The sequence below is a fragment of the Sander lucioperca genome, chromosome 11, assembly GCF_008315115.2.
Source record: "Sander lucioperca isolate FBNREF2018 chromosome 11, SLUC_FBN_1.2, whole genome shotgun sequence".
In the NCBI taxonomy this organism is placed as follows: domain Eukaryota; kingdom Metazoa; phylum Chordata; class Actinopteri; order Perciformes; family Percidae; genus Sander; species Sander lucioperca.
Window position 1 is genome coordinate 38,908,039 of NC_050183.1, and position 19,887 is coordinate 38,927,925.

The 19,887-nt window shown below is 35.6% G+C and overlaps 1 long non-coding RNA gene across 1 annotated transcript; it reads left to right on the forward strand.

The window, feature by feature from the left end:
• Window positions 1–4,994: 4,994 nt before the first annotated feature.
• On the forward strand, window positions 4,995–17,728 carry LOC118496226. The gene is made up of 4 exons (XR_004898746.1): window positions 4,995–5,005; window positions 8,896–8,908; window positions 9,216–9,220; window positions 17,583–17,728. It is a non-coding gene; the product is annotated as an uncharacterized LOC118496226 (long non-coding RNA).
• Window positions 17,729–19,887: the final 2,159 nt, after the last annotated feature.

Here is a 19,887-nt window from a genome sequence, read left to right on the forward strand (position 1 = left end):
TTAAGAAGCTCCTTGGATGTCAATTCACATGATTCTTTATCGACATTTGATTAAAAGAGCCTCTGGTAAGAAATGACTGCGAAGTTGTTTTAGTGCTCAAAAAAGGGTTTTTTATGTTAAGAAGCTCCTTGGAGGTCAATTCACATGATTCTTACATCGAAATTTGATTAAAAGAGCCTCTGGTAAGAAATGACTGCAAAGTTGTTTTAGTGCTCAAAAAAGGGTTTTTTTATGTTAAGAAGCTCCTTGGCGGTCAATTCACATGATTCTTACATCAAAATTTGATTATAAGAGCATCTGGTAAAGTTTTTTTAATGCTCTTAAGATGACACATCACAACAAGCTTTCAGGAGGCCAACATAATGTTTCCTGCATAGAGACGAGGTCATAGTAGCTTCTGATAAGAAATGACTGCAAAGTTGCTTTAGTGCTCAAAAAAGTTTTTTTTATGTGAAGAAGCACCTTCGAGGTCAATTCACATGATTCTTACATCGAAATTTGATTAAAAGAGCTTCTGGTAAGAAATTACTGCAAAGTTCTTTTAGTGCTCTTAAAATGACACATCACAACAAGCTTTCAGGAGGCCAACATAATGTTTCCTGCATAGAGACGAGGTAATAGTAGCTTCTGATAAGAAATGGCTGCAAAGTTGTTTTAGTGCTCAAAAAAGGGTTTTTTATGTTAAGAAGCTCCTTTGAGGTCAATTCACATGATTCTTACATTGAAATTTGATTAAAAGAGCTTTTGATAAGAAATGACTGCAAAGTTGTTTTAGTGCTCAAAAAGGTTTTTTTCTTTATGTTAAGAAGCTCCTTGGATGTCAATTCACATGATTCTTACATCGACATTTGATTAAAAGAGCCTCTGGTAAGAAATGATTGCAAAGTTGTTTTAGTGCTCAAAAAAGGGTTTTTTATGTAAAGAAGCTCCTTGGCGGTCAATTCACATGATTCTTACATCAAAATTTGATTATAAGAGCTTCTGGTAAAGTTCTTTTAGTGCTCTTAAGATGACACATCACAACAAGCTTTCAGGAGGCCAACATAATGTTTCCTGCATAGATACGAGGTAATAGTAGCATTTTATAAGAAATGACTGCAAAGTTGTTTTAGTGCTCAAAAAAGGGTTTTTTTTATGTTAAGAAGCTCCTGGGATGTCAATTCACATGATTCTTACATCGACATTTGATTAAAAGAGCCTCTGGTAAGAAATGACTGCAAATTTTTTTAGTGCTCAAAAAAGGGTTTTTTATGTTAAGAAGCTCCTTGACGGTCAATTCACATGATTCTTACATCAAAATTTGATTATAAGAGCTTCTGGTAAAGTTCTTTTAGTGCTCTTAAGATGACACATCACAACAAGCTTTCAGGAGGCCAACATAATGTTTCCTGCATAGAGACGAGGTAATAGTAGCTTCTGATAAGAAATGGCTGCAAAGTTGTTTTAGTGCTCAAAAAAGGGTTTTTTATGTTAAGAAGCTCCTTGGAGGTCAATTCACATGATTCTTACATTGAAATTTGATTAAAAGAGCTTTTGATAAGAAATGACTGCAAAGTTGTTTTAGTGCTCAAAAAAGGGTTTTTTTTATGTTAAGAAGCTCCTTGGATGTCAATTCACATGATTCTTACATCGACATTTGATTAAAAGAGCCTCTGGTAAGAAATGACTGCAAAGTTGTTTTAGTGCTCAAAAAAGGGTTTTTTATGTAAAGAAGCTCCTTGGCGGTCAATTCACATGATTCTTACATCAAAATTTGATTATAAGAGCTTCTGGTAAAGTTCTTTTAGTGCTCTTAAGATGACACATCACAACAAGCTTTCAGGAGGCCGACATAATGTTTCCTGCATAGAGACGAGGTAATAGTAGCTTTTGATAAGAAATGACTGCAAAGTTGTTTTAGTGCTCAAAAAAGGTTTTTTATGTTAAGAAGCTCCTTGGAGGTCAATTCACATGATTCTTACATTGAAATTTGATTAAAAGAGCTTTTGATAAGAAATGACTGCAAAGTTGTTTTAGTACTCAAAAAAGGTTTTTTATATTTAGAAGCTCCTTGAAGGTAAATTCACAGGATTCTTACATCGAAATTTGATTAAAAGAGCCTCTGGTAAGAAATGACTGCAAAGTTGTTTTAGTGCTCAAAAAAGGGTTTTTTATGTTAAGAAGCTCCTTGGAGGTCAATTCACATGATTCTTACATTGAAATTTGATTAAAAGAGCTTTTGATAAGAAATGACTGCAAAATTGTTTTAGTGCTCAAAAAAGGGTTTTTTTTTTATGTTAAGAAGCTCCTTGGATGTCAATTCACATGATTCTTTATCGACATTTGATTAAAAGAGCCTCTGGTAAGAAATGACTGCAAAGTTGTTTTAGTGCTCAAAAAAGGGTTTTTTATGTTAAGAAGCTCCTTGGAGGTCAATTCACATGATTCTTACATCGAAATTTGATTAAAAGAGCCTCTGGTAAGAAATGACTGCAAAGTTGTTTTAGTGCTCAAAAAAGGTTTTTTTTATGTGAAGAAGCACCTTCGAGGTCAATTCACATGATTCTTACATCGAAATTTGATTAAAAGAGCTTCTGGTAAGAAATTACTGCAAAGTTCTTTTAGTGCTCTTAAGATGACACATCACAACAAGCTTTCAGGAGGCCAACATAATGTTTCCTGCATAGAGACGAGGTAATAGTAGCTTCTGATAAGAAATGGCTGCAAAGTTGTTTTAGTGCTCAAAAAAGGGTTTTTTATGTTAAGAAGCTCCTTGGAGGTCAATTCACATGATTCTTACATTGAAATTTGATTAAAAGAGCTTTTGATAAGAAATGACTGCAAAGTTGTTTTAGTGCTCAAAAAAGGTTTTTTTCTTTATGTTAAGAAGCTCCTTGGATGTCAATTCACATGATTCTTACATCGACATTTGATTAAAAGAGCCTCTGGTAAGAAATGATTGCAAAGTTGTTTTAGTGCTCAAAAAGGGTTTTTTATGTAAAGAAGCTCCTTGGCGGTCAATTCACATGATTCTTACATCAAAATTTGATTATAAGAGCTTCTGGTAAAGTTCTTTTAGTGCTCTTAAGATGACACATCACAACAAGCTTTCAGGAGGCCAACATAATGTTTCCTGCATAGATACGAGGTAATAGTAGCATTTTATAAGAAATGACTGCAAAGTTGTTTTAGTGCTCAAAAAAGGGTTTTTTTTATGTTAAGAAGCTCCTGGGATGTCAATTCACATGATTCTTACATCGACATTTGATTAAAAGAGCCTCTGGTAAGAAATGACTGCAAATTTTTTTAGTGCTCAAAAAAGGGTTTTTTATGTTAAGAAGCTCCTTGACGGTCAATTCACATGATTCTTACATCAAAATTTGATTATAAGAGCTTCTGGTAAAGTTCTTTTAGTGCTCTTAAGATGACACATCACAACAAGCTTTCAGGAGGCCAACATAATGTTTCCTGCATAGAGACGAGGTAATAGTAGCTTCTGATAAGAAATGGCTGCAAAGTTGTTTTAGTGCTCAAAAAAGGGTTTTTTATGTTAAGAAGCTCCTTGGAGGTCAATTCACATGATTCTTACATCGAAATTTGATTAAAAGAGCCTCTGGTAAGAAATGACTGCAAAGTTGTTTTAGTGCTCAAAAAAGGGTTTTTTATGTTAAGAAGCTCCTTGGAGGTCAATTCACATGATTCTTACATTGAAATTTGATTAAAAGAGCTTTTGATAAGAAATGACTGCAAAATTGTTTTAGTGCTCAAAAAAGGGTTTTTTTTTTATGTTAAGAAGCTCCTTGGATGTCAATTCACATGATTCTTACATCGACATTTGATTAAAAGAGCCTCTGGTAAGAAATGACTGCAAAGTTGTTTTAGTGCTCAAAAAAGGGTTTTTTATGTTAAGAAGCTCCTTGGAGGTCAATTCACATGATTCTTACATCGAAATTTGATTAAAAGAGCCTCTGGTAAGAAATGACTGCAAAGTTGTTTTAGTGCTCAAAAAAGGTTTTTTTTATGTGAAGAAGCACCTTCGAGGTCAATTCACATGATTCTTACATCGAAATTTGATTAAAAGAGCTTCTGGTAAGAAATTACTGCAAAGTTCTTTTAGTGCTCTTAAGATGACACATCACAACAAGCTTTCAGGAGGCCAACATAATATTTCCTGCATAGAGACGAGGTAATAGTAGCTTCTGATAAGAAATGACTGCAAAGTTGTTTTAGTGCTCAAAAAAGGGTTTTTTATGTTAAGAAGCTCCTTGGAGGTCAATTCACATGATTCTTACATTGAAATTTGATTAAAAGAGCTTTTCATAAGAAATGACTGCAAAGTTGTTTTAGTGCTCAACAAAGGGTTTTTTTTATGTTAAGAAGCTCCTTGGATGTCAATTCACATGATTCTTACATCGACATTTGATTAAAAGAGCCTCTGGTAAGAAATGACTGCAAAGTTGTTTTAGTGCTCAAAAAAGGGTTTTTTAGGTAAAGAAGCTCCTTGGCGGTCAATTCACATGATTCTTACATCAAAATTTGATTATAAGAGCTTCTGGTAAAGTTCTTTTAGTGCTCTTAAGATGACACATCACAACAAGCTTTCAGGAGGCCAACATAATGTTTCCAGCATAGAGACGAGGTAATAGTAGCTTTTGATAAGAAATGACTGCAAAGTTGTTTTAGTGCTCAAAAAACTTTTTTTTATATTGTGAAGCTCCTTGAATTCACATGATTCTTACATCGAAATTTGATTATAAGAGCTTCTGGTAAGAAATTACCGCAAAGTTCTTTTAGTGCTCAAAAAAGGGTTTTTTATGTCAAGAAGCTCCTTGGCGGTCAATTCACATGATTCTTAAATCGAAATTTGATTATAAGAGCTTCTGGGAAGAAATTACTGCAAAGTTCTTTTAGTGCTCTTAAGATGACACATCACAACAAGCTTTCAGGAGGACAACATAATGTTTCCTTCATAGAGACGAGGTAATAGTAGCTTCTGATAAGAAATGACTGCAAAGTTGTTTTAGTGGTCAAAAAAGGGTTTTTTATGTTAAGAAGCTCCTTGGAGGTCAATTCACATGATTCTTACATCGAAATTTGATTAAAAGAGCTTTTGATAAGAAATGACTGCAAAGTTGTTTTAGTGCTCAAAAAAGGTTTTTTATATTTAGAAGCTCCTTGAAGGTAAATTCACATGATTCTTACATTGAAATGTGATTAAAAGAGCCTCTGGTAAGAAATGACTGCAAAGTTGTTTTAGTGCTCAAAAAAGGGTTTTTTATGTTCAGAAGCTCCTTGGCGGTCAATTCACATGATTCTTAAATCGAAATTTGATTATAAGAGCTTCTGGTAAGAAATTACTGCAAAGTTCTTTTAGTGCTCTTAAGATGACACATCACAACAAGCTTTCAGGAGGACAACATAATGTTTCCTTCATAGAGACGAGGTAATAGTAGCTTCTGATTAAAAATGACTGAAAAGTTGTTTTAGTGCTTATAACATGGTTTCCCATCACAAGAAGATCTCAGGAGAACAAAACGCATGTTTCTAGCATAGAAACTTAGCCTAGTAAAAAACTTACTGTGTAGTTAGTTTAATGCTGAACAAAGGGTTTTTCATTCCATAACAATTTTTGTTGGAGATCCATTCACATATAGTCTTACAGTATGAGTAAAAGAGCTTCTGATAAGAAATGACTGTATAGTTAGTTTAATGCTAAAAGAGGTTTTTCATTCCATGACAATTTTGTTGGAGGTCAATTCACATATATTTTTACAATATGATTAACTGAGCTTCAGGTAAGAAATGACTGCAAGTTGTTATAGTGCTCATAACAAAATTTCAACAGCAGAAGAAGCTCTGAGGAGGCCAAAACGTATGTTTTTTTTAGAATACAATGTAATTGTAGCTATTGATAAGAAATGACTGCAAAGTTGTTTTAGTACTCAAAAAAGGTTTTTTATATTTAGATGCTCCTGGAAGGTAAATTCACATGATTCTTACATCGAAATTTGATTAAAAGAGCCTCTGGTAAGAAATGACTGCAAAGTTGTTTTAGTGCTCAAAAAAGGGTTTTTTATGTTAAGAAGCTCCTTGGCGGTCAATTCACATGATTCTTACATCGAAATTTGATTATAAGAGCTTTTGATAAGAAGTTACTGCAAAGTTCTTTTAGTGCTCTTAAGATGACACATCACAACAAGCTTTCAGGAGGCCAACATACTGTTTCCTGCATAGAGACGAGGTAATAGTAGCTTCTGATAAGAAATGACTGCAAAGTTGTTTTAGTGCTCAAAAAAGGGTTTTTTTATGTTCAGAAGCTCCTTGGCGGTCAATTCACATGATTCTTAAATCGAAATTTGATTATAAGAGCTTCTGGTAAGAAATTACTGCAATGTTCTTTTAGTGCTCTTAAGATGACACATCACAACAACCTTTCGGGAGGCCAACATAATGTTTCCTGCATAGAGACGAGGTCATAGTAGCTTCTGATAAGAAATGACTGCAAAGTTGTTTTAGTGCTCAAAAAAGGGTTTTTTATTTTAAGAAGCTCCTTGGAGGTCAATTCACATGATTCTTACATCGAAATTTGATTAAAAGAGCTTTTGATAAGAAATGACTGCAAAGTTGTTTTAGAGCTCAAAAAAGGTTTTTTATATTTAGAAGCTCCTTGAAGGTAAATTCACATGATTCTTACATTGAAATTTGATTAAAAGAGCGTCTGGTAAGAAATGACTGCAAAGTTGTTTTAGTGCTCAAAAAAGGGTTTTTTATGTTAAGAAGCTCCTTCGAGGTCAATTCACATGATTCTTACATCGAAATTTGATTAAAAGAGCTTCTGGTAAGAAATTACTGCAAAGTTCTTTTAGTGCTCTTAAGATGACACATCACAACAAGCTTTCGGGAGGCCAACATAATGTTTCCTGCATAGAGACGAGGTCATAGTAGCTTCTGATAAGAAATGACTGCAAAGTTGTTTTAGTGCTCAAAAAAGGGTTTTTTATTTTAAGAAGCTCCTTGGAGGTCAATTCACATGATTCTTACATCGAAATTTGATTAAAAGAGCTTTTGATAAGAAATGACTGCAAAGTTGTTTTAGAGCTCATAAAAGGTTTTTTATATTTAGAAGCTCCTTGAAGGTAAATTCACATGATTCTTACATTGAAATTTGATTAAAAGAGCCTCTGGTAAGAAATGACTGCAAAGTTGTTTTAGTGCTCAAAAAAGGGTTTTTTATGTTAAGAAGCTCCTTCGAGGTCAATTCACATGATTCTTACATCGAAATTTGATTAAAAGAGCTTCTGGTAAGAAATTACTGCAAAGTTCTTTTAGTGCTCTTAAGATGACACATCACAACAAGCTTTCAGGAGGCCAACATAATGTTTCCTGCATAGAGACAAGGTAGCTTCTGATAAGAAATGACTGCAAAGTTGTTTTAGTGCTCAAAAAAGGTTTTTTTATGTTAAGAAGCTCCTTGGAGGTCAATTCACCTGATTCTTACATCGAAATTTGATTAAAAGAGCCTCTGGTAAGAATGACTGCAAAGTTGTTTTAGTGCTCAAAAAAGGGTTTTTTATGTCAAGAAGCTCCTTGGCGGTCAATTCACATGATTCTTAAATCGAAATTTGATTATAAGAGCTTCTGGTAAGAAATTACTGCAAAGTTCTTTTAGTGCTCTTAAGATGACACATCACAACAAGCTTTCGGGAGGCCAACATAATGTTTCCTGCATAGAGACGAGGTAATAGTAGCTTCTGATAAGAAATGACTGCAAAGTTGTTTTAGTGCTCAAAAAAGGGTTTTCTATGTTAAGAAGCTCCTTGGAGGTCAATTCACATGATTCTTACATCGAAATTTGATTAAAAGAGCTTTTGATAAGAAATGACTGCAAAGTTGTTTTAGTGCTCAAAAAAGGTTTTTTATATTTAGAAGCTCCTTGAATGTAAATTCACCTGATTCTTACATCGAAATTTGATTAAAAGAGCCTCTGGTAAGAAATGACTGCAAAGTTGTTTTAGTGCTCAAAAAAGGGTTTTTTTTATGTTAAGAAGCTACTTGGCGGTCAATTCACATGATTCTTACATCGAAATTTGATTATAAGAGCTTCTGGTAAGAAATTACTGCAAAGTTCTTTTAGTGCTCTTAAGATGACACATCACAACAAGCTTTCAGGAGGCCAACATAATGTTTCCTGCATAGAGACAAGGTAATAGTAGCTTCTGATAAGAAATGACTGCAAAGTTGTTTTAGTGCTCAAAAAAGGGTTTTTTATGTTAAGAAGCTCCTTCGAGGTCAATTCACATGATTCTTACATCGAAATTTGATTAAAAGAGCCTCTGGTAAGAAATGACTGCAAAGTTGTGTTACTGCTCAAAAAAGGGTTTTTTATGTTAAGAAGCTCCTTGGCGGTCAATTCACATGATTCTTTAATCGAAATTTGATTATAAGAGCTTCTGGTAAGAAATTACTACAAAGTTCTTTTAGTGCTCTTAAGATGACACATCACAACAAGCTTTCAGGAGGCCAACATAATGTTTCCTGCATAGAGACGAGGTCATAGTAGCTTCTGATAAGAAATGACTGCCAAGTTGTTTTAGTGCTCAAAAAAGGTTTTTTATATTAAGAAGCTCCTTGAAGGTAAATTCACATGATTCTTACATCGAAATTTGATTAAAAGAGCTTTTGATAAGAAATGACTGCAAAGTTGTTTTAGAGCTCAAAAAAGGTTTTTTATATTTAGAAGCTCCTTGAAGGTAAATTCACATGATTCTTAAATCGAAATTTGATTATAAGAGCTTCTGGTAAGAAATTACTGCAATGTTCTTTTAGTGCTCTTAAGATGACACATCACAACAAGCTTTCGGGAGGCCAACATAATGTTTCCTGCATAGAGACGAGGTCATAGTAGCTTCTGATAAGAAATGACTGCAACGTTGTTTTAGAGCTCAAAAAAGGTTTTTTATATTTAGAAGCTCCTTGAAGGTAAATTCACATGATTCTTACATTGAAATTTGATTAAAAGAGCGTCTGGTAAGAAATGACTGCAAAGTTGTTTTAGTGCTCAAAAAAGGGTTTTTTATGTTAAGAAGCTCCTTCGAGGTCAATTCACATGATTCTTACATCGAAATTTGATTAAAAGAGCTTCTGGTAAGAAATTACTGCAAAGTTCTTTTAGTGCTCTTAAGATGACACATCACAACAAGCTTTCAGGAGGCCAACATAATGTTTCCTGCATAGAGACAAGGTAGCTTCTGATAAGAAATGACTGCAAAGTTGTTTTAGTGCTCAAAAAAGGGTTTTTTTATGTTAAGAAGCTCCTTGGAGGTCAATTCACATGATTCTTACATCGAAATTTGATTAAAAGAGCCTCTGGTAAGAATGACTGCAAAGTTGTTTTAGTGCTCAAAAAAGGGTTTTTTATGTCAAGAAGCTCCTTGGCGGTCAATTCACATGATTCTTAAATCGAAATTTGATTATAAGAGCTTCTGGGAAGAAATTACTGCAAAGTTCTTTTAGTGCTCTTAAGATGACACATCACAACAAGCTTTCGGGAGGCCAACATAATGTTTCCTGCATAGAGACGAGGTAATAGTAGCTTCTGATAAGAAATGACTGCAAAGTTGTTTTAGTGCTCAAAAAAGGGTTTTTTTATGTTCAGAAGCTCCTTGGCGGTCAATTCACATGATTCTTAAATCGAAATTTGATTATAAGAGCTTCTGGTAAGAAATTACTGCAATGTTCTTTTAGTGCTCTTAAGATGACACATCACAACAAGCTTTCGGGAGGCCAACATAATGTTTCCTGCATAGAGACGAGGTCATAGTAGCTTCTGATAAGAAATGACTGCAAAGTTGTTTTAGTGCTCAAAAAAGGGTTTTTTATTTTAAGAAGCTCCTTGGAGGTCAATTCACATGATTCTTACATCGAAATTTGATTAAAAGAGCTTTTGATAAGAAATGACTGCAAAGTTGTTTTAGAGCTCAAAAAAGGTTTTTTATATTTAGAAGCTCCTTGAAGGTAAATTCACATGATTCTTACATTGAAATTTGATTAAAAGAGCGTCTGGTAAGAAATGACTGCAAAGTTGTTTTAGTGCTCAAAAAAGGTTTTTTTATGTTAAGAAGCTCCTTCGAGGTCAATTCACATGATTCTTACATCGAAATTTGATTAAAAGAGCTTCTGGTAAGAAATTACTGCAAAGTTCTTTTAGTGCTCTTAAGATGACACATCACAACAAGCTTTCGGGAGGCCAACATAATGTTTCCTGCATAGAGACGAGGTCATAGTAGCTTCTGATAAGAAATGACTGCAAAGTTGTTTTAGTGCTCAAAAAAGGGTTTTTTATTTTAAGAAGCTCCTTGGAGGTCAATTCACATGATTCTTACATCGAAATTTGATTAAAAGAGCTTTTGATAAGAAATGACTGCAAAGTTGTTTTAGAGCTCATAAAAGGTTTTTTATATTTAGAAGCTCCTTGAAGGTAAATTCACATGATTCTTACATTGAAATTTGATTAAAAGAGCCTCTGGTAAGAAATGACTGCAAAGTTGTTTTAGTGCTCAAAAAAGGGTTTTTTATGTTAAGAAGCTCCTTCGAGGTCAATTCACATGATTCTTACATCGAAATTTGATTAAAAGAGCTTCTGGTAAGAAATTACTGCAAAGTTCTTTTAGTGCTCTTAAGATGACACATCACAACAAGCTTTCAGGAGGCCAACATAATGTTTCCTGCATAGAGACAAGGTAGCTTCTGATAAGAAATGACTGCAAAGTTGTTTTAGTGCTCAAAAAAGGTTTTTTTATGTTAAGAAGCTCCTTGGAGGTCAATTCACCTGATTCTTACATCGAAATTTGATTAAAAGAGCCTCTGGTAAGAATGACTGCAAAGTTGTTTTAGTGCTCAAAAAAGGGTTTTTTATGTCAAGAAGCTCCTTGGCGGTCAATTCACATGATTCTTAAATCGAAATTTGATTATAAGAGCTTCTGGTAAGAAATTACTGCAAAGTTCTTTTAGTGCTCTTAAGATGACACATCACAACAAGCTTTCGGGAGGCCAACATAATGTTTCCTGCATAGAGACGAGGTAATAGTAGCTTCTGATAAGAAATGACTGCAAAGTTGTTTTAGTGCTCAAAAAAGGGTTGTCTATGTTAAGAAGCTCCTTGGAGGTCAATTCACATGATTCTTACATCGAAATTTGATTAAAAGAGCTTTTGATAAGAAATGACTGCAAAGTTGTTTTAGTGCTCAAAAAAGGTTTTTTATATTTAGAAGCTCCTTGAATGTAAATTCACCTGATTCTTACATCGAAATTTGATTAAAAGAGCCTCTGGTAAGAAATGACTGCAAAGTTGTTTTAGTGCTCAAAAAAGGGTTTTTTTTATGTTAAGAAGCTACTTGGCGGTCAATTCACATGATTCTTACATCGAAATTTGATTATAAGAGCTTCTGGTAAGAAATTACTGCAAAGTTCTTTTAGTGCTCTTAAGATGACACATCACAACAAGCTTTCAGGAGGCCAACATAATGTTTCCTGCATAGAGACAAGGTAATAGTAGCTTCTGATAAGAAATGACTGCAAAGTTGTTTTAGTGCTCAAAAAAGGGTTTTTTATATTAAGAAGCTCCTTGAGGTCAATTCACATGATTCTTACATCGAAATTTGATTAAAAGAGCTTTTGATAAGAAATGACTGCAAAGTTGTTTTAGAGCTCAAAAAAGGTTTTTTATATTTAGAAGCTCCTTGAAGGTAAATTCACATGATTCTTAAATCGAAATTTGATTATAAGAGCTTCTGGTAAGAAATTACTGCAATGTTCTTTTAGTGCTCTTAAGATGACACATCACAACAAGCTTTCGGGAGGCCAACATAATGTTTCCTGCATAGAGACGAGGTCATAGTAGCTTCTGATAAGAAATGACTGCAAAGTTGTTTTAGAGCTCAAAAAAGGTTTTTTATATTTAGAAGCTCCTTGAAGGTAAATTCACATGATTCTTACATCGAAATTTGATTAAAAGAGCCTCTGGTAAGAATGACTGCAAAGTTGTTTTAGTGCTCAAAAAAGGGTTTTTTATGTCAAGAAGCTCCTTGGCGGTCAATTCACATGATTCTTAAATCGAAATTTGATTATAAGAGCTTCTGGGAAGAAATTACTGCAAAGTTCTTTTAGTGCTCTTAAGATGACACATCACAACAAGCTTTCGGGAGGCCAACATAATGTTTCCTGCATAGAGACGAGGTAATAGTAGCTTCTGATAAGAAATGACTGCAAAGTTGTTTTAGTGCTCAAAAAAGGGTTTTTTTATGTTCAGAAGCTCCTTGGCGGTCAATTCACATGATTCTTAAATCGAAATTTGATTATAAGAGCTTCTGGTAAGAAATTACTGCAATGTTCTTTTAGTGCTCTTAAGATGACACATCACAACAAGCTTTCGGGAGGCCAACATAATGTTTCCTGCATAGAGACGAGGTCATAGTAGCTTCTGATAAGAAATGACTGCAAAGTTGTTTTAGTGCTCAAAAAAGGGTTTTTTATTTTAAGAAGCTCCTTGGAGGTCAATTCACATGATTCTTACATCGAAATTTGATTAAAAGAGCTTTTGATAAGAAATGACTGCAAAGTTGTTTTAGAGCTCAAAAAAGGTTTTTTATATTTAGAAGCTCCTTGAAGGTAAATTCACATGATTCTTACATTGAAATTTGATTAAAAGAGCGTCTGGTAAGAAATGACTGCAAAGTTGTTTTAGTGCTCAAAAAAGGGTTTTTTATGTTAAGAAGCTCCTTGGAGGTCAATTCACCTGATTCTTACATCGAAATTTGATTAAAAGAGCCTCTGGTAAGAATGACTGCAAAGTGGTTTTAGTGCTCAAAAAAGGGTTTTTTATGTCAAGAAGCTCCTTGGCGGTCAATTCACATGATTCTTAAATCGAAATTTGATTATAAGAGCTTCTGGTAAGAAATTACTGCAAAGTTCTTTTAGTGCTCTTAAGATGACACATCACAACAAGCTTTCGGGAGGCCAACATAATGTTTCCTGCATAGAGACGAGGTAATAGTAGCTTCTGATAAGAAATGACTGCAAAGTTGTTTTAGTGCTCAAAAAAGGGTTGTCTATGTTAAGAAGCTCCTTGGAGGTCAATTCACATGATTCTTACATCGAAATTTGATTAAAAGAGCTTTTGATAAGAAATGACTGCAAAGTTGTTTTAGTGCTCAAAAAAGGTTTTTTATATTTAGAAGCTCCTTGAATGTAAATTCACCTGATTCTTACATCGAAATTTGATTAAAAGAGCCTCTGGTAAGAAATGACTGCAAAGTTGTTTTAGTGCTCAAAAAAGGGTTTTTTTTATGTTAAGAAGCTACTTGGCGGTCAATTCACATGATTCTTACATCGAAATTTGATTATAAGAGCTTCTGGTAAGAAATTACTGCAAAGTTCTTTTAGTGCTCTTAAGATGACACATCACAACAAGCTTTCAGGAGGCCAACATAATGTTTCCTGCATAGAGACAAGGTAATAGTAGCTTCTGATAAGAAATGACTGCCAAGTTGTTTTAGTGCTCAAAAAAGGTTTTTTATATTAAGAAGCTCCTTGAAGGTAAATTCACATGATTCTTACATCGAAATTTGATTAAAAGAGCTTTTGATAAGAAATGACTGCAAAGTTGTTTTAGAGCTCAAAAAAGGTTTTTTATATTTAGAAGCTCCTTGAAGGTAAATTCACATGATTCTTAAATCGAAATTTGATTATAAGAGCTTCTGGTAAGAAATTACTGCAATGTTCTTTTAGTGCTCTTAAGATGACACATCACAACAAGCTTTCGGGAGGCCAACATAATGTTTCCTGCATAGAGACGAGGTCATAGTAGCTTCTGATAAGAAATGACTGCAAAGTTGTTTTAGAGCTCAAAAAAGGTTTTTTATATTTAGAAGCTCCTTGAAGGTAAATTCACATGATTCTTACATTGAAATTTGATTAAAAGAGCGTCTGGTAAGAAATGACTGCAAAGTTGTTTTAGTGCTCAAAAAAGGGTTTTTTATGTTAAGAAGCTCCTTCGAGGTCAATTCACATGATTCTTACATCGAAATTTGATTAAAAGAGCTTCTGGTAAGAAATTACTGCAAAGTTCTTTTAGTGCTCTTAAGATGACACATCACAACAAGCTTTCAGGAGGCCAACATAATGTTTCCTGCATAGAGACAAGGTAGCTTCTGATAAGAAATGACTGCAAAGTTGTTTTAGTGCTCAAAAAAGGGTTTTTTTATGTTAAGAAGCTCCTTGGAGGTCAATTCACATGATTCTTACATCGAAATTTGATTAAAAGAGCCTCTGGTAAGAATGACTGCAAAGTTGTTTTAGTGCTCAAAAAAGGGTTTTTTATGTCAAGAAGCTCCTTGGCGGTCAATTCACATGATTCTTAAATCGAAATTTGATTATAAGAGCTTCTGGGAAGAAATTACTGCAAAGTTCTTTTAGTGCTCTTAAGATGACACATCACAACAAGCTTTCGGGAGGCCAACATAATGTTTCCTGCATAGAGACGAGGTAATAGTAGCTTCTGATAAGAAATGACTGCAAAGTTGTTTTAGTGCTCAAAAAAGGTTTTTTTATGTTCAGAAGCTCCTTGGCGGTCAATTCACATGATTCTTAATCGAAATTTGATTATAAGAGCTTCTGGTAAGAAATTACTGCAATGTTCTTTTAGTGCTCTTAAGATGACACATCACAACAAGCTTTCAGGAGGCCAACATAATATTTCCTGCATAGAGACGAGGTAATAGTAGCTTCTGATAAGAAATGACTGCAAAGTTGTTTTAGTGCTCAAAAAAGGGTTTTTTATTTTAAGAAGCTCCTTGGAGGTCAATTCACATGATTCTTACATCGAAATTTGATTAAAAGAGCTTTTGATAAGAAATGACTGCAAAGTTGTTTTAGTGCTCAAAAAAGGTTTTTATATTTAGAAGCTCCTTGAAGGTAAATTCACATGATTCTTACATTGAAATTTGATTAAAGAGCGTCTGGTAAGAAATGACTGCAAAGTTGTTTTAGTGCTCAAAAAAGGGTTTTTTATGTTAAGAAGCTCCTTCGAGGTAAGCTGTGTTAACACAGCTTACCTCCACTAGCTAGCCTTACCCGGCGACAGAGCTAGTAGAGTAGCTAGACTGTAGCTGGATAGTCCGTTGGTTGGATGTAGTCCAGTTTGTTGTCTAATGAGCGGACAACAACACGATTTTGCCACCCACAAACTCGTTCAACGTCCAGAGGCATCGAGCTGCACAGCTGGTCTCCATAGCCGGCGGGCGAAGCTGTGTCAAGTATTCCGTCTGCAAGTGTCCTGCATTCTCCAAACTGTACCATGTATCCCGGTGGTACACGTGTGCGGTAGTTTGAATGCACATAATTGTTGTTCTAGAATTTCCTTCGGGATGAATAAATCTATCTAAGTTTGATGCTGAGAAGCCACGCTATGTGAGGATTCAAGAGGCTGACAGTCGTTTTGGTTCGTGAAATTCGGAGAATGTCGGCAGTCCGACCCCCTATGGGCGGGTTGACAACCTGCGGAAGTAGGTCCTACTACTGGCTGTAGTCCATAGCCTCTGGCCAAAAAGCCTCGATGGCGCAAAATCGTCATTTTGCGTCATCTGAGGCTTTTTTCCACACCCTCAATCCAGAGATCTCCCCTCTCAGGAGACATGAGGGAGGGAAGCACGGCCATTCAAAATACTACCGGGTTCTACTGATACAAAGCTTAATGCTAAATCGTGAAGTATCCCTTTAATATAAGGCCTAACGATGTACTGAGTAACATTAGTACAGGGGGAGTGACAGGCTGCAGCTGGAAATCGAAGAAGGATGGGAATTTAACGTGACTTTAAAATCCACATCCACCGAGCCAAATGCTATGTTATCATTAGTAAGCTAATTCTTGTTTCCTAACAGCATCGTGAGTAATAGGAGTCTTAGCTGGGAGCTTCATGGAGACAGTGAAAGTTTACATTACTGCCCTATAGCTGACAGCCTTGGCTCCACTTCATTTATTACCTGTACTGTTAGTGACGCACCATTGACTGTATAAATACCATTAGCATCGTGGCTACACTATTGTTACTTAGTTTATGACAAATGGTTTGGCTGTGCTTCTAACTGATGTCTAATGCTACCGAGCACGTTACCTTTACAAAGAGCTGCTTTACTACACGTGTACATAATGTTCATTACAGAGTTCTCTGTTGATTGTGTCTTGTTGCTCTGTACTCGGTGGTGGAAATTGATGTAACCAAATGCGGCGTGCAGAAATGCAGTGCGCCAAGAGTAGGTCTCCTTCAAGGCCAAGCTGATGTTGGACGTGATCTAGTGGATGGAACTTGTAACAACACACAGCTTATAGTGGCTGGCGATGCATAAGCCTGAGTCGTGTACACATATTTAATAACAGACTGCATTTGAGCATTAAATATTCTAATATTTGAATATAAAACAAATGAAATTGATGGTATAATAGAGGAATATTGACAGCTGTATATCATGCCAGTTTAATCCATAACAGAACTGTTAACTTCGCTTCAGTTCACTTGTTTTCTGGGTGTGTGTGTCATGTCTGATCTATGACCAATGACACTTTAACATGTGTACGATGCGTCCTGTCCAACCGTTCCACTCCTCCAACTAGTAAAATACTGACACTGTGGTCAGTGGTCACTCAGCGTCAGATACGTGACGCAAAATCCCCTTTAGCTGTCTGTATGGAACGGACCGGGCTGAGCAGCAGCTTGACAGCCGCGCCTGTTATGATGCAGCAGTATAAAGAGCGTACTGTAGCAAGTAGTATGATCAAACACAGGACATGGGTCAACACAGTGATTTCACCAGGAGACCGGGTTTGGGTCCCTCGGTCATGTTTTCCTAAAGTCGCTTTCTTCTTTTCCTAAACACAATCGCCCGTTGTTCCGCGTGGCACGGAAAGTAGCCCACCCACAAGCTTTCCTTAAATAACTGCGTCAAAGGACAGCATAGTCCAACAAGCGCGTTTAGATGAGTGCATATATGACGCTAAAGAGACTTTTAGCGTCAATAACATGACAAAGGCACCTGACAGCGTCCGTATTTTACGAGATGGGAGTGAGAATCTGTTGGCTTCTCTGTCCAGCTCTGATTATTAACAACTGAACCTAATTTATGTACAAACATAACTAATCCATGATGTTTTAATGTGTTTTTGTTGCATATTTTTCTGTAGTAAATTTAGTCTGCAGTCACAAGAGACTGGTTTTGTTTTAAAGAAACTGTAGAAAATGTCCACTGTTGTTTTTTTGTAAAAACTGAGTGAATGTTTACAATTGTTGGTAAATGGTCACATCTGTACACAGAAGATCCTCTGAACTAATTTTGGTTTTAAATGATGACAGTTTTACTACTGAGTAGAAATATTTCTTTGGGTTCTGTTAATTTCAAAGTGTTTCCAAATATGTCTGACCATAGAATATTGATCCATCAGAAAACACACAGACACACACAGAAAAATAATATTTCCAAATGCAGCTGTTTAAGGATCAATATCAGATGATTGAATTAGAATAGATTTTATCACGTCATTATTCTTTATTCAGATTGGACTGCTGCGGTTTGTCAGAGATCAACTGTGCTGATCTGGTTCTCAGCTCTGAAGTCCAACCCCTCCCATCTGAGAGAGCTGAACTGAGTACAACAACCTGCAGGATTCAGGAGTGAAGCTGCTCTGTGGTTTCTGGAGAGTCCACACTGTAGACTGGAGACTCTGAGGTCAGTTCACTGACTCTGTTACTATTAAGATATAGATTCTTACGATTTTTAAAACAATCTTTTTATATACATTATAACTATTTTTTTAGTTTAAAAAGCAGAAATGTGATTAGTTTTGTGACAATAGTAAGCTCGAGAGATGTGAGTGGAGCACGCACGGGTTTATGTCACATAGTTTAATCAGAGACTGTTTGAAACAACTTTAAACAAATTCAATGTTTGTAACATTTAATACAACACCAAGTTCAAAGTATTCATGAATTTTACCTTTGAAGCACATCCTGCATCCATGTTTTTTGTTGGGCCATTTGATGAAGTTGTAATTCCCTTCAGATCACGTGTTTCTGGGTTATCTGGCCAATCACACACTGAAGACACATGCGAGAGACACAACTATATGTAAATTGCTTAACATGTCTCAGACATCGATTGCTTAGTATTCACTACGAAGTAGTAGAAAAGTACGACAGGCTCTACTAGGTTCGGAGGAGCAGTTGTGTAGTTAAATACTGATAATACCCCAGACCACAAGTAATGTTTTGATGCCGTGCTATGTATATAAAGAGTAGAGAGTCGAAAGAATCTAGAAGCAGGTCTACATAGTAATGGTACTAAATACACATACTTTTTACACACTACAAGTTTACATACACAGTCACATAACCTACACACAATCTTACATTTACATGCGATCTATTCTAGTTTACCTCTTTTTTTAATGAAAAAAAAGAAATGAAATACTCTTTTCCTCATTTTCACAGGTTGACTCAACCTCTTTGAGTTTAAAGAATAACTTTCACGTAAGTTGAGTCACGGTGTCTCTCTTCATTTGCTATTAGTTTCTCTTATAATTGCTAATATTCAGTAACTACCAATGGACTGAAATTGACTATTTATATACAAACAGACATTATTATTTGTGATATGCTGACACGAACCGCACAGTGAAATTTAAGCTTTGTCAGATACTTTGCATTCAGTTAGTTTTCTCATATTTTATGAGCAGTTTCTGAACTATTTTATTTGTTAAAGGTGTTCTGTTTCATTTGATACAGGGCTGGTTTAAGTAATAGATTTTACGATTTAGATTGATATTACATTTGACTGAATCCAATATCGATAGATACAATCCAGACTGGGTTCTGTCTGTATGCATATGAACTAGAAGACCTCAGGGAATCCATGGTATCAACGATGTCATGCTAGCTGTCAGGGAGTTTAGATATGCTCCCACAGTTACATTACAAGGTATAGGAGACATTTTGATGAGGCAAACTGCATGGCCCTTAATTGAAATTGCACTTTTATGTATTCATGTGAATTAAAAGCACATGATGATAACTGCTTTAATGTAACATATGAGACTGTAATAATCGAGCCAGCGGCATTAACGTCCCAGCCGCCCACTGATAAAACATCTCTTTGCTCCGTAACTTGTGATGTGTGAAGTGTTCATCCTCTTATCCGTCAGATAGCAAACAACAGAAAACATGCCTAAACAGCTGCTGTGTGCTGCTATTCACTACCACACGGGTAACATAACCACACATCGTTAAGTTTTCATAAATAGCTGCCGACCGTAAAAACTGAGCCGGTTAGTGACGAAACATGTGGATACGACGTGAGGAATCAGCGGAGTGGAGAAAGAGAGGGGAAACTGGAGGATCCACAGCATCACCACAACCACCTACACATATTGCGGCATTATAGTGTTCGCTTTAACTTACAGATAGAAGCGAGATGTTTTCACAGTCCAGCTGCTGGGAACACCTCCAGTGTCCTTCATTCGCCAGTGAAACAGAGAGCTCAGCAGATTTTTTTTCATTTGAATGATGCAGTATCAAATCAACAATCCAGAATGGATCTCTGTCTGTATGGCATGGGCATTTGTGAAGGGGTCCCGTGACCTCGCACCTCAACATATCTGACAATCACACATCAGCCCCTGTGATGTGCTTTTAGATCAAATGTGATAGTTATAGGACAAAAGTGTCAGATTGAGTATATTTAAATGTTTTTATTCTCTGTCATCACAGACTTTTTGGCTGTGACCTCTCTGAGACAGACTGTGAAGTTGGGCCTCAGCTCTGAAGTCAACCCCTCCCATCTGAGAGAGCTGACCTGAGTGTCAAT